Raw genomic sequence first — 14,102 nt, forward strand, 5'->3', positions numbered from 1 at the left:
CTATACTGCACTAGGAACTCAACTATACATAGGGAAGCGTTATTACAGGTGACACGCGCCGCGTCTGTCGCGGCCGCCAAAGGTCAAGGCTGAGAAGAGGGGCGTACGTAGCGGGCCGCATTGCCATTAAAAAAAAAAAAAAGTATGCGCACCAAGCGAAGTGCACTAAGCTCGCACGTTACTCATTCGCATTGAAGGAACTTTTTTTATTTGATACCGTTTGCCGGGCTATGCATGGGGATTTTGGTGCGTTAAGCTACGTAGCGTATTCTGCCTAGTCTCCTTGTAATGTAGTTTAATGCTTGTACTGCATTGCATTCATTCATCATTTTGGTTGTTACCCTTATTTCGTGCTCTGTTAGGCGCGTGCTTAATCTTTGGGCATTGTATCGCTGGTACTCAATGCACGCTTTTTCAGTGAACTCGTTCTTAAAACATTAATTTTATGGATTGTGAACTCTTTTTCATTCGGAGCAGCCGTGTTCTGTTTGAACTTGTTCTTTTTACTATTGCTTTATTCAAAAATGTAATTGCAGCGATCGATTGCTGATCCGCAAAAGTAACTGGCCAACTGATCTGAAAATAACTCGATTTTATATTATGTACCAAACTTTTTAACACATCTTCTGCAACCCTTCTAACGTTAATATTTCCTAAACGCTCGCGATTCGGGTGTCTCCTTTAACCAAATGCGGGGATAAATGTGCCAGATATTTAAACGCTGCGTGAGCACATATAAAGCTACAAAGAGAAAGATAGAATGCAACAACTTCATCATGTTCGCCTCATATGTATACAACGAACATGCCTACTACATTAAGCGATTAGTGACCCTTTAGAAATACTTGATAAACGTAACAGTCGCTGTCAATGTCTTCAGGACGAGGTGAAAAATTTCTTTCCGGAAAATGAGTTATATAATACGTCGCTAACTTTTTACATCCTCTGCAATTCACTAAATGGTTGCTTTAAAGAAAGTAAACTGGTCATATTTTCCCGTTAATTTCTTTAGGGGTGTGAAAACATCAGAAGTGACACTGAAAGCAACATGCGCATCCATGGGATAGCATGCGTAACACAACCGCAGGTGGCATAGAGTCATCATCATCATCATAATAATAATAATAATAATAATAATAATAATAATAATAATAATAATAATAATAATAATAATAATAATAATAATCATCATCATCATCATCATCATCATCAGCCTATATTTATGACCACTGCGGGAGGAATGACTCTCCCAGCGATCTCCAATTACCCCTGTCTTGCGCTAGCTGATTCGAACTTGCGCCTGCAAATTTCCTAACTTCATCACTCCGCCTAGTTTTCTACCGTCCTCGACTGCGTTCCCTTCTCTTGGTATCCATTCTGTAACTCTAATGGTCCCCCGGTTATCCATCCTACGCATTACATGCGTAGGATGTTAGCCCCAAATATTAGCACCGGTAGCATGCAATGATTGTACACTTTTCTTTTCAACGACAGTGGTAAGCTCCCAGTCAGGATTTGGTAATGTCTGTCGTGTGCACTCCAACACAAATTTATTCTTCTGTAAATTTCCTTCTCATGATCAGGGTCCCATGTGAATAATTGACCTAGATAACCGTACTCCTTTACAGACTCTAGAGGCTGACTGGCAATCCTGAATTATTGTTCCCTTGAGAAGCTATTGAACATTATCTTTGTCTTCTGCATATTAATCTTCAACCCCACTCTTACACTTTCTCGGTTAAGGTCCTCAATCATTTGTTGTAATTCCTCCCCATTGTTGTTGAATAGGACAATGTCATCTGCAAACCGAAGACTGCTGAGATATTCGCCGTTTATCCTCACTCCCAAGCCTTCCCAGTCTAAGAGCTTGAATACTTCTTCTAAGCATGCAGTTAATAGCATTGGAAAGATCGCGTCTCCTTGCCTGACCTCTTTCTGGATAGGTAACTTTCTTCTTTTCTTGTGGAGAACCAAGGTAGCTGTGGAATCTTTGTAGATATTTCCGAAGATATTCAGGCATGCCTCCTGTATTCCTTGATTACGCAATGCCTCTACGACTGCTGGTATCTCTACTGAATCAAATGCCTTATACCTTCAACTTCATGACTTCTTACCGAAAAAAGTAATTAGTGTAAATTTTATCACGTAAAATTATAGTTCAATTAAAAATTGCCATTGATTATAAGAAATAATTATGCGTAAATTGTTACGTACAAATTTCGTTCCCGCGTGGAGTGTGCCTTGTAACGGAAGTTCATCGCTAGACGGAAGCGCACCATGCAGGATAAGGATGGTGGTAGCTACGGGTGGATCTATAGCCTTGCAAAAGCATGCCGACAAGTGCTACGTGTGAACGACCACTTTTAAAAAGTGTGGAGATATACGAGTCACAGAGTTGTGCTACAAAGCCGCATGTGGAATGCTATCAATCCAACTAGTTCGACTCGTATACCCAATTAATGAGCGTACCTACTACATGGAACGATTGGTGACATATTAGTATTCAGGAGGAGCCGAAACACCTGTCTCCTGAAAATTCAGTGTCCCCAGGGGAAAATATTTCAGCACAACGCACTCTTCTCCTCGAGTTAACTTGCTCGTCGTCTGAGACCTCGACGCCTTGACCCAAGCTTTCAATTCTTGGAAACAGGGGCTTGTTCACATTGAAGTCAACACAGGCCGACAAAGCAATGGATCCATTTGATTGACGTAACGCCAATGATGAATCGGTGCACAGATCTGGTTGTCAAGCGAATATACTCGTACTTTATCGTCTCCGTTGGGAATGAAATTCCTCCGCGGTAGTGTACGGAGCCACCGTTTGCGTGGCTAGTGCTCCTGGTGCGCTTGAGAACAGGAATCTTTCGATGGCATTCTGTAGACCTAAATGTCCACGGAGTCTACGGTCGCTCTCTCCTTCGTGACAAATTAAGGCTCCGAGAGTATCGAGAGTAACGAAAGCATGGGACTGTACGTCTTTTGTTTTGTTTTTCGGAGGCGTTGCAGCTCATCTGGCGTCTGACTCGCTCAAGAGACAGAACTAGAACAGCGGTCTTCAGAGAAGCGAGAGGACGCAGTAGGGACGATTGGGACTTCTAAAGGATGTTTTGCATTTGCTGTCGTCTCTGGTATTCCATGAGCTTTGTCTGTGTAGTGATCCCTAGGTGTTATGCTGAGATGAGAAGGTACATGGTTGATAACCAGGGCTGCGTTGAGCAGCGATTCTTCGTAACCCGTTGAGACGCGGAAAAAATCAACGAAACAATGACCACGTGTCAACTGTGCTGTATCCATACGTTGCAAATGCTGTACCTTCCATGTAATCAAGGAAGAGTGCGTATTTTCTCAGGAGAGTATATACTCCCATGGAGCACGACTCATTCATGTGGGAAATTGGGAGTCCCCGTGAGAAAGAATGCCTGACGGTTGCTTGATAAGGATTCGTGAATGTTCCACAATTCGCAAAAGGGAATCGAATATCGTCAGTCCGTTCTCTGAAGGAAAGGTTGTATTCGATTACGTATAGACGAATGGAATTGCTGGTACGTAAAATTTCTGAACGTTGGTTATCTTACTCATAGTGTGCGAATAACGCACAATTTTTCCTTCGAACGTCATCCTGGGATATAAGCCGAGCAATAGCCCTATCGTATTTAGCACACATTCGGTACTTAGCACCAATTTCGAGAAGTATAGCACGTTCGCAAAATCTGCGGCAAAATGATGATGAACCGGTTAACACTTATTAGCGTCATGGAGGAATGCTGTGCTGACAAGTGGCGAAACTGATGCTAAGCAGGACATTTGTTTAATGGGGCCGCCTCCAGTACTTTTCCGTTTCACATCCGCTAATGGGACATGCGCTGTAACATGAAAAGTTACAGAATTAAGAGCTGCGCCTTGCCTGGGTCACTACATAGCAAGGACGTGGTAATACTGGTGCACCCACGTTCGCATACGACAGTGCGAACGTGGGTTAATTAAGAATTCCATTACGATATGTTTGCCATTACGAAATACTGCGACGAAAGAGTCAACCTATACAAAAAGTTAGCGCATATTAAGTGCGCTAACTTTGCGATCACTTTGACATGCGATCACTTTGACAGTATCTATCTATCTATCTATCTATCTATCTATCTATCTATCTATCTATCTATCTATCTATCTATCTATCTATCTATCTATCTATCTATCTATCTATCTATCTATCTATCTATCTATCTATCTATCTATCTATCTATCTATCTATCTATCTATCTATCTATCTATCTATCTATCTATCTATCTATCTATCTATCTATCTATCTATCTATCTATCTATCTATCTAATCTATCTATCTATCTATCTCTCTCTCTCTCTCTCTCTCTCTCTATATATATATATATATATATATATATATATATATATATATATATAGATGCTCATGGTCTCTCATGGTCGTATCGTTAACTTAGTATTTACCAAAATTGGCATACTATGACAAGAGTCTATGACGAACGTAAATGATTGGTTACGACATTAATATCATGACATGTGTGTCATGTAGGTGATGAAACAGCTCCCTGCGTCTTGGTGCTCTCATGATCGTTTGGTTAACTTGGTAGGTACCAAAATTGGCATAGTATGGCACCAGTGTATGACGAACATAAATAATAGGTCATGACATGAATGTCATGACATGCGTAGGTCATTAACAGCCGCCTAAAATGAGGATGACCCAGCGAAAAAACATTAACACTCAAAAACCAATGAAATTTGTTCGGACGTGGGTACAGAGTGAAGGCAACACTAAAGGATGATGCTAGAAGTCATAGTCATGAGCATGATTCAGCAAAAATGACAATGACTCAGCGAAAAAAGTTTAACACTTAAAAACCAATGGAATGGGTTCGGATGTGGTACTAAGTGAAGGAAAAGGCTAAAGGTCAATGGTTGAAGTCCTAGTCGTGAGCATGGCTAAGGCTTAAGGTCTCCTAGGCGTTGCTAAAGGGGCTCCTGAGGACTCGTGACGTGAATGTCATGAGATGCGTGCCATGTAGGTCATGAAAAAGCCGCTTATGTCTTGGTGCTCTCATGGTCGTTTCGTTAACTTGGTAGGCTCCCTGCATACTGCTTCGCATAACATCGATTCCCACAGGGCGTCGAATCTGCCGGCTTTTTCTTTCAGCAAGATATTCCGTTAAATATGCAACAATTCGCAATGATTACTCATGTTTGCTGCATCCTATTGCCTGCATGCGTTTAGAAAAATATAATCATTTGAAAATTTTGAAAATTAGGCGTAATCAGTAACGGCACAAAGAAACATAAAATTCGTTTAAACTGATCAAGTATTCCTTGAAAAGTATATTTTCGCTAATTTCGCGATAATAGATTAATTCTTCGAAGAGAGATAAAGTTGAATTTTTTTATAAGTTTCGCGCCTAAATCCAGCCGTGGTTCGTCTGTGCGACGCCACTGATTTCAAGGTATATTTTCGTATTTGGGCCGCGTGGGATCAATGAAAGTTCCCAAAACTTGCGAAGTTCAATATTTGGTTCATTTAGAATACAATGATACATAAAGTAGTGCTATATAGATAAACGAAGAGAACTTGGAAGGCTATATTACGAGTGCTAACGCCGCACTATATACGCCGACTGAACTGTTGGCACAGTGTTTCAGCAGTACTGCAGTGTGAACAATCACAAATCATCCTTCAGCTTTACAACCTGCTGGAGGTGCAGAGTCAACACCTACAACAAGCGACGGATTGACAAAGACAGAGCACAGTGGTGTGGAGAAAGTGACAGACAAAAGGGGAATGTACGGCTTTTGGAGGAGGCGGGCATCCAACGCAGGTTGGTGACATGTGAAGCAAAGAAGGTTAGGCATTGTGGTCTCGTTGCAGTGTGGACTCGTGAGAACCACAGGCACACTGACAGAAAAGCCGTGCTACCTGGCCAACAACTCTACAAGATAAGCGTATCAGATGTTTAAAACCTCCATCAGGCCATCTTGCTTGCTGGACTCCCTACTAGATTACGTTATTTGCCTGCTTTATTGGCCTGGCTAAAACTTTCAAATTCCAAAGACTTGTCTTAATCACTTATTTCTTATTCTGTGTTTCATTGCCTACTGTTCATCATCACTTGCTTCGAAAATGTGCACATGCAGCAGCTGAAGGACACGTGAGGTAGCTTTTTGTTGTTTTGTACACCTCTTCCTCATGTCCACCTTCCTGTGCACTCGGCCGACCTCAACATTTTCAGCATACGCGGCAGGTTGTTTTACCAGCATGAGTACCTATATGACAGATGTAGATGGTTGTTAATAATGTCCTAATGTCTACATATGTAGAGTTTCATATATCTACATTGCAGTAATAGGGGGACATATATAAAGCCTCCCGCGTTTTTAGCTATATCGCGCGAGGACACTATAATGTGGTCGTACGTCATGCTGAAGGGAACATCGCATCACACGACTCTTGCACAGGAGAGTGCTTAGTGCACTTGAGATTACTTCTGCCGGTCTCGCTGATTATGCCCGCTCAAAGGCGCTAAAGTGACGCGTGATGGACACTTGCGCGATATAGCTAAAAATGCGGGCGGCTGTACCTCCTACTACTGCAATATATATACTTGTGTGCACCAACTGGAGCGTTGAAATCCCACATTTTGCTACATGGACTGTGTTAAAAAGAATTGACCTGGTTAACTACGAACCCAATGAATCAAATTTGTAGATTCACTTACGTGAATTGAAAAATTACAAATGATTCTGTTTATGTCTAAAATGTGAAACAAAAATGTGCTATTTGAGTGTACACCTACGCGATTGCTAACATCTCTGTTCAACTAGTCCCGTATTTTAAATATCTTGGTACGACACTCTGTAAGGATTTGTCTTGAGGCGCGCATGTTAATAGCATTACCTCATCAGCCAACGGGAGCCTAGGCTACCTAAAGCGCCACTTGCGCCACGAACCGTCTTATGTAAAACTACTGACTTATAAATCACTTGGCAAATCAAAACTAGAGTACTCCTCTGCTATATGGGATCCACCGCAAGCATACCTCATAATGCCATTGAATCAATTCAAAGTTATGCTATCAGGTTAGTTCATAAAGCATACTCATATGATATCAGCATTTCATCTCTGAAAGTGCAATCTGATTTACCCGCTTAACAAAGAAGCTAAGTTCTAATGCGCACCTGCTAAGATTTCTCGGTAGAAGACGTGGGGCACATCAGCGAGATCCATGCTTCGACTATACAGATCACCTTTTCTGGAATCTTTACGGTACAGCCTGCCTGTAATGTCCAACATTGTAAAAACCAATCCTCGTGCTCGTCATAGCATACAAGAACAGGCTCTATGCACATTCTTAGGTGTACGTCAGTGCGCTACAATGGCCTACATAGCTATTGACGCGCTTAGAGTGCATATTCAGTACATATTCCGGATCCCTGACCACCATCTCGCTTTCTTGCCATTGCAAAGACTTCAGGCTACATTTTCAAGAACGATATACTCACCAGCCTTCCCTTCTAATGAGCTTCGCACCCACTGCAAGTTCAACCTTTCCATTGGGGTGTATGCCCAGAAGCCTCAAGTACGCCTCCAGATACCAGAGATTACAAAGAAGGCCCAGGTATGTCATCAACACTCCTAAAGAAGCTTACTCTATCGCTTTTCCACGAAGTGCAAGCGGACAGCGTTCACACTTACACTGATAGTTCAGTCGCGTCTACCAATTCAACGGTTGCTGTCGCTGTTCCGGTCCGCCTGATCACAGCTAAATTTTGAACTTCACTTATGACCACGTCCCCAGCATCAGAACTTGCCATTCCTCGTGTCTCTGTTCAATATATATTGACCAGGAATCGCCATGTAAGTGGGCAGCGTTCTGCGATTCTAAAGCAGCCCTTCAATGCCTGCAGGCGGCATTAGGTCATTGAAATTATGAACAGGTGGTTTCAAACATAATAGAAATGTACGATCGCGCTGTTGGAAAAGGACATGGTGTTATTTTCCAGCAGATACTTTGTCGTTGTGGTTATTTGAACAACCACCTCGCTGATGAAGCTGGCAGATCAGTCCAGGATGCTCATACAGAGCATGCTCATAGCACTAGCAAGAATAGACGCCGCCAGGGAACAATTGCTCGCGACATCACACTGGCTCTTTGTAAAACTCGCGAGTATTACAATGGTCGTTTGTGCTTGCTTGACTCATCACTGCGGCTGCGATTACCGTCCAACCTTTGCCGATGTGACACTACAATGGTGCGCCGCCTACGACTGGGTGTAGCTTTCACAAATTCATACTCTTTCCTCAGTGGAATGGCCGACTTCCCTATATGCGGCCATTGTAATTGCGAGGGGACCATCGACCACCCTTTCTGCAACTGCATCCGCTTGCCTAACGTCAGCCAACTGCACCGTTAACGCCAGCCTCTTGAGAGCGCACTCGGCGAACTGGACGGTCGACCTTTTACAGAAACAAATATCCTGGGTGCTTGGCCTCACCCACCATCAATACAGAAATATACACATGCTCTCGTGACTTTTATAAAATCAACAGACCTCAAAATACGCTTATAGACACCCTGCGTAAATCAATGTGCGAGTGAACTTTCTTTTTCCTTCGCCTTATTTTTTCTTTTAATCCATCACTCCTCTTCCCCGTGCAGGGTAGCAAAACCGGACGTCGTCCTTGTTGACCTCCATGCCGTTCTTTCTTTCTGTCTCTTTCTTCCTCTCTATCTCACCTCCTGTTTCCCTACGCAGCCCTATTCCAAGCCTGTCCCTCTTGAGCAAGTTCTATTGTTCGTCTCTTAACTGCGCACGTTGTGTTTCGCCCCTCTGCGCATATCTGGCCGTACTGGTCATCCTTGCCAAGTTGCGTGTCCACGAGCCCGTACGATGACATTTTGTTATCATTCTCTTTCCGAGCAGCCTCTGACTGGAATGACCTTCATCTGCACATTACTGCCACGATGTAGCCGACCGGGCCCGTTATTTTGTAGCGATGTGTTATGCTTTATTCTATACTAGTCTTATCCACCGCTCACGGCCGGCTGATCCCGTTGATAACGTGAGCGGACCGTCGCTCTGACCACTGACCAAGCGCGAAAAGCGCGAAAAGGCATTAGCATCGGAAAGGTATCGCTGCAAAATACCGGCCCAGCTGTAACTGATCGCTTATGCATCTGAATACTTGTAGCGACATTGTGTTCATTTCTTGTATACGCCCAGCCGTAATGCGACACCACCTTCTTAAGGCAGTCGGTAAGGTAAAAAAAAATGAAATTAAATGAAAGTTGCCTTTAATTCACATCAGCCACGCTTTGCTGGGGAATATGTTGAGTGCAACCAACCTGTTCATATGGATTTTACTGATTATAAAAATGCATTTGATTCAGTAGAGATACCAGTAGTCATGGAGGCATTGCGTAATCAAGTAGTAAAGGAAGCATACTTGAATATCTTGGGAAATATCTACAAATACTTTCCAGCTACCTCAATTACACACAAGAAAAGTGGAAAAATAGCTATTAAGAAAGAGGTTAGGCAAGGATACACAATTTCACCAATGCTATTCACTGCGTGCTTAGAAGTATTCAAACTGTGAGTTTAGGAAGGATTAAAGTGAGGATCAACGGCGAATATCTCAACAACCTTCCGTTTGCACATCACATTGCCCTGTTCAGCAACACTGGGGATGAATTGCAACAAGAATTGAGACCTTAACCGAGAAAGTGTAAGAGTAGGGTGGAAGATTATTATACAGACGACGAAGGTAATGTTCAGTAGCCTGGCAAGGGAACTAGGATTCATGACGGGCAGTGAGACTATAGAGACTGTGCAGGAGTACGATTATCTAGGTCAATTACTCAAAGGGGACCCTGAACATGAGAACGAAATTCACAAAAGAATAAAAATGGGTAAAAAAAACATTAAAATAAAAATAAAAATGGCGACAGGCTGCCTGCGAGTCTGTGCCGGCGATGACCGGCACGTCTCATCGGCAGGTCCGTAGGGTCATTGCTATGGCGACCTGTTCGGCTATCTTAATGTCCTTAGAAACTACTGATGCAGCTGCTATCTCTTCGTTATGCTTGTTGGCTACGCAGACAACATACCTACCTACCTTGTACCTGGCGGCATCCACGTGTCTTATTTCTGCCTTTTTGCTTGCTTTGTTGTTGTTGCTGCTTTGTTGTAGCATTCTTTTTTGTAGTGTGGAGGCTCTCGCTTGTCCTCTCTCTTTGTTTTATTCTGGGTGCATGTTTCTTGGTATGGGGGCTACGTGTATCCTTGTTCTCAGGGTCGGGGTTACACGTTGCGGACTGTTGTGTTCTTCGAGAGGGTACCCATCCAAGTCTTCCGAGGAGCGTTCTACTGGCAGTGTTAAGCTTTAGTCTTTCGATTTGGTTCATGAAACAAACCAAATCGGAAGATGTGAGGTGATGAAATGGGCAAATTTGCACGCGCAACTTGGAATCAGCTAGCGCAAGCCAGGGGTAATTGTAAATCGCTGGGAGAGGCCCTCGCGCTGGCAGTGGACATTGAAATAGGCTGATGCCGGTCGTGATCAAGATCGCATAGATGCAGTCATAAGTCCAGCTGCAGTGAGTGCATTCACTTGACTGGTTGTCCTGCTGGCTTGAAGTACAATGCTAATGTCCTTTGTTCCAAACCCTGAGAGACGTAAACGCATACACTGTCCTAGCTGTAACATTCTAGCTCTGCGGTTTCCTGCTTTGCTCGGGAAGGAATTGCAAAGCGAGGGGCACTGGTGGTGACCTTCGCACGTTTTTCTGCAGGACATCGAAAAGGTCCGTGCTGCTCCCTTATACCTATAGGGGCGTGCGAACATTCAAAACTTTCGAATAACGAATCGAATATTGTCCTATTCGATTCGAAGACCAAATAAATAGGACAATATTCGTAAATGCGAAAATTGCACGAATACTTTTCGAATATTTCAAACTGTCAATTGCGCACAACTTAAGATAAACTTGGGGCAAAAGTACGGTAAGTTCTCACTCCCGCAGGCATAGTATAGGCATAAAACATGAGAACTTGCGTGGTGGAGCAGGCTACGTTGCTTAGGTAGCCGTACATTACCGACCATAAAGCGATCATTCGCACTCTCCCAAGAGCTATGTGCATGCGAAGAAACTATTTGTTTGTTCCTAATGCTCAATTTGTGCTTTTAATAAACAACGTTTGATAACGTACTATGAAATGACAGAAACTTGCTAACTTTGAGAATACTACGATGTGTACATGGTTTTGTATTATTTGTGATAAGGGCTGCTCATTATTCAGGAACTATTCGATATTCGATTGCCTTCTGGTACTATTCGATTCGTATTAGAGTCGATCTCAAAAATCACTATTCGCGCACCCTTATTTATACCCAACATAATTGAACATTCCGATGCAACTCGTCGTGAAGTTTATGTAGTATTTGCTGACACAGGGCCTTAATTACTGAATCGCTTCAGCTGTTTAATTGCAACTTTCTTCAGTATGCAGCATTTCGCGCGTTTTTACAGCGAAGCTGCTATAGGCTAGGTTCCAGGAGATCGCGTCCGGCAACAGACCGGAAGTAGACGCGTTGTGCTACCTTGTGGCGTTGTATGAAAACGTCGGAATGGCGGCGTTCGGGATCGTAAAACAACTTCAGACACGTCGCGCCACCGTAAAAAAATGTGTGCACTCCACCGCGCTTTTTGTAGGAACTTAGGTTTGCTTCTTCATTACCTGACGTAGCTGACCCTGGCGGCCACGTGCATGCGAACCGTCCATCCCATTCCAAATTTGGAACGTTTCACCGGAGCAACGGTCAATCACCACATACACAGCTTGGCTGGTCATCCAACTTCACAGAGTGAAATGGCACTGAATTTTTTTTTTGAAGACACCCCTCCTCAAATAACGAAAAGCGGGGAAGGCGCAACCATTTCGAGCTTGTGAGCAACTGGTTGGCAGATGACAGACATATTTGTGGTGCCCGTAGTTTCTGCCTGATGGTCAACTGTGGTTTCACCTTTTGTGGATGATTACTGCCATAACTGAAAGGAACTTGTTGCATTTTACATCACCAGCGCGTCTTTTTTTCTGATGTTTGCTATCCCCATCCTTGTATGTCAGTGCGGTGGCATACAAGGTACTTCCCAGTCATTCCATGCTTTGGTGCTTCACACCACCAGGACAAGTATGTGGGATGTCTACCTGGGAACACTATTGGCATTGGAGAAACCCTTGTAAACCCTTACACACACACACACACACACACACACACACACACACACACACACACACACACACACACACACACACACACACACACACACACACACACACACACACACACACACACACACACACACACACACACACACACACACACACACACACACACACACACACACACACACACACACACACACGCACACGCACACGCGCACGCGCACGCGCACACACACACACACACACACACACACACGCACACACGCACGCACGCACGCACGCACGCACGCACGCACGCACGCACGCACGCACGCACGCACGAACGCACGCACGCACGCAAGCACGCACGCACGCACACACACACACACACGCACGCACGCACGCACGCACGCAAACAAATAAACAAACAAACACGCACACACGCACGCACACGCAAGGGGGGATTATCGGTGATTTGGAAAGCTAGTCAGTATACCCTTTCAATCTTAGCGGCGCGCTTAAAATATACCATCTTAGCCGGTGGTGTGAACTATCCGCAACAGCGTTGCACGTCCGCTCGGGAGTACACATATGTGCTGACCCCTGTGAGTACGTGTCATGTCTCGGTAGCAGGTGGCTTGGCGCGCAAGGACAATGATTCGCGCGCTTGGACATTAATTTGCACGTGCGCAGATAGCCGTTACATGATCCGCCACCTCGATGCGGGTGGTAGGGAATGTAATGAAGAACTGCCCCTGGACCGCTAAGATGACAAAAGAAGCAATCTTCTCTGCGCCGTCAAGCACTTTTAGCGCACGTAGTACATCCACGTAGGACATCAGAGGTTGGCTTCCCTACGCAGCTTAGTCGCCTGGTGGCTGAGCTCGCCGCACTCTAAAGCGTCAATTCCAGACAAGAAATAATGATCAATATTGAGTGAATATCGCGTCCTACTTGGAGCCAAGTGCTTTCTCGGGCTACTATGCTGGAACAAAACTGGCTAGACTGGAACTAATACTACACCCGAAGCAGCAAAATGGCTGCCGTTTCATGCGTTTCGTCGTCCAAAAACGACCCGTGTGGTTGACTTCGCACCGCGGGAAGGTAAAACGCAAAACTAAAATGCAACGCGCAACGCCAGCCGTAACCAACATTCACAGAATGTGGGGTCGGCATTAAACGGTCAGCTGAAAAGTACACCGCTCAAGTGTACACCGCTGATTCGCGCACGATCGCATTTATTTTAAGGAATGAGCGCGAGTCCTTCAAAACAAATTGAGCAGCTTAGTTTCTTTCCAAAATAAGTCGTGAGTTAGTGTCTACCTGTGCACACATGTACGTACACCGCTTGCGTGTTTCTTTGTATCTCGTTGCTTTATTTTTTTCATAAACCACCATCAAGCGGAAACGGCTCGCGCACGCTGGCAACATTGGCGTGTTCTGGTGGGGATTGAGTCGCTTCGGTCTCTATCTATGCTAGCATTTCATCAGACTGATTAAAGGCAATTGCGGCTTCAATCAGGGGAATAATTCAGGATAAGTGACGCAACACAATTTCACGGATGCATAACTACATACTCTGGGTATAGAGAGATCTAGAGACGACACGTATTGAAAGTATCTACTCCAGGGAAGCACTACCGCAAGCATGGTAGCTTGGTGACGGCTATATGAGCTCAGAGTTTCCTAAAAAACAATCATGAGCCCAATGGCCGACTAATACCTGATAGATACTGATAGCAACGTATTGGTTAGGTAGGAGACGACCTGTGAGATGATGGCATTGGGACTAAAGTTGGCCACTGCGACGACGAGTTGTCTGGTTGCACTGCGCACAGTTCACCCTCGTTCATGGAGGTGTTTTTGAAGA

The 14,102-nt window shown here is 44.2% G+C and overlaps 1 protein-coding gene across 1 annotated transcript in view; it reads left to right on the plus strand.

Moving 5' to 3' along the window:
- LOC119461357 (mitochondrial pyruvate carrier 2-like) overlaps positions 1-14,102 on the plus strand; it is a 337,603-nt gene that overhangs the window by 4,276 nt on the left and 319,225 nt on the right. The gene's annotated exons all lie outside the window — the stretch shown is intronic.

This window comes from Dermacentor silvarum, chromosome 8 (genome assembly GCF_013339745.2).
Source record: "Dermacentor silvarum isolate Dsil-2018 chromosome 8, BIME_Dsil_1.4, whole genome shotgun sequence".
Taxonomy (NCBI): domain Eukaryota; kingdom Metazoa; phylum Arthropoda; class Arachnida; order Ixodida; family Ixodidae; genus Dermacentor; species Dermacentor silvarum.